Below are 1,291 nucleotides of genomic sequence, written 5' to 3' on the forward strand. Positions count from 1 at the left end.
GTACACGCCTGGCTGTCACAACTGGAGACCTCGTTCATAAACCCCCACATTCCAGGATTATGTCTTCAGTTTAGAAACCTGGGGTCCAAGAATATGAGTTCCTTAAGGTTAAATAGCAGGAAACCGTTTTCCAACCAAAACAAGCTTTTATTCTGTATGCTTTTTAAAAGGTGAAGTCAGACAAATACATTTTTAACATCAAATATAACTCATTTACATAGGGTCACTGTGTTGTGGAACAAAGTTATTAAAATTCATTCTCTCTCTCTGTCTGTCTATCTCATCAGAAGAGGCAAGAAGCACAGCATCATTCTCCGGACACAGTTATCTGTCAGAGTTCACGCTTGTATCGGTGAGTGAAACACTTTTCATTTTGAAGCACTCTCTTTTCATTTGGAAGCATTGCGGGTATTTAAGTTGCGACTGTAAAATGTGGAGGTATCTGGAGTCAGACAGTGTTGCTAATGTCAACCTCTGCTGCATCACCTGCACATCTCATTAGAATATATAGTCTGTTTGACTACTTATTGGATGATTGAAAATTAGCGCACTATCACTCACAGCTGCTAGGTACAGTAAATAATACATAACATAATAATAATAATAAAAATAATAATGCATAATAATAATAATACAAATAATACAAATAATAATACAAATAATTATACATAATAATAATACATCATAATAATACATTATAATAATCATAATTATAATAATCCATTATAATACAAATATTAATAATAATACTTAATAATGCAACTAATAATACATAACATAATAATCATAAAAATAATAATACATAATAATAAAAATACAAATAATGATACATAATAATAATAAAAATAATGATACATAATAATAATAAAAATATAATAATAATAATAAATATAATATAATAATAAATAAATAAATACATAATAATTAAAAAATAATAATAATAATAATAATAAAAATAATAATACATATGAATAATAATAAACATAATAATACATAATAATAATAACAAAAATATAATACATAATAATAGTAATACATAATAATAATGAATAATAATAATACATAATAATACATAACATAATAATAAAAATAATACATAATAATAGTAATACTAATAATAATAATAATAGATAATAATAATACATAATAATAATAATGAAAATAATATCCATAATAATAATACATAATAACAATAATAGATAATAATAATAATACAAATAATAATAATACAAATAATGGTAATACATAATAATAGTAATAATACATAATAATAGTTATACATAAATAATAA

General features: G+C 22.5%; 1 protein-coding gene across 1 annotated transcript in view; it reads left to right on the forward strand.

Moving 5' to 3' along the window:
• The first annotated feature begins 269 nt into the window (after positions 1-269).
• LOC106574139 (FH1/FH2 domain-containing protein 3) overlaps positions 270-1,291 on the forward strand; it is a 214,502-nt gene continuing 213,480 nt past the window's right edge. Inside the window, 1 exon segment of the mRNA XM_045697307.1 lies at positions 270-352. The gene's annotated coding sequence lies outside the window, so the exon portion shown is untranslated.

This window comes from Salmo salar, chromosome ssa02 (genome assembly GCF_905237065.1).
Source record: "Salmo salar chromosome ssa02, Ssal_v3.1, whole genome shotgun sequence".
Classification (NCBI taxonomy): Eukaryota; Metazoa; Chordata; class Actinopteri; order Salmoniformes; family Salmonidae; genus Salmo; species Salmo salar.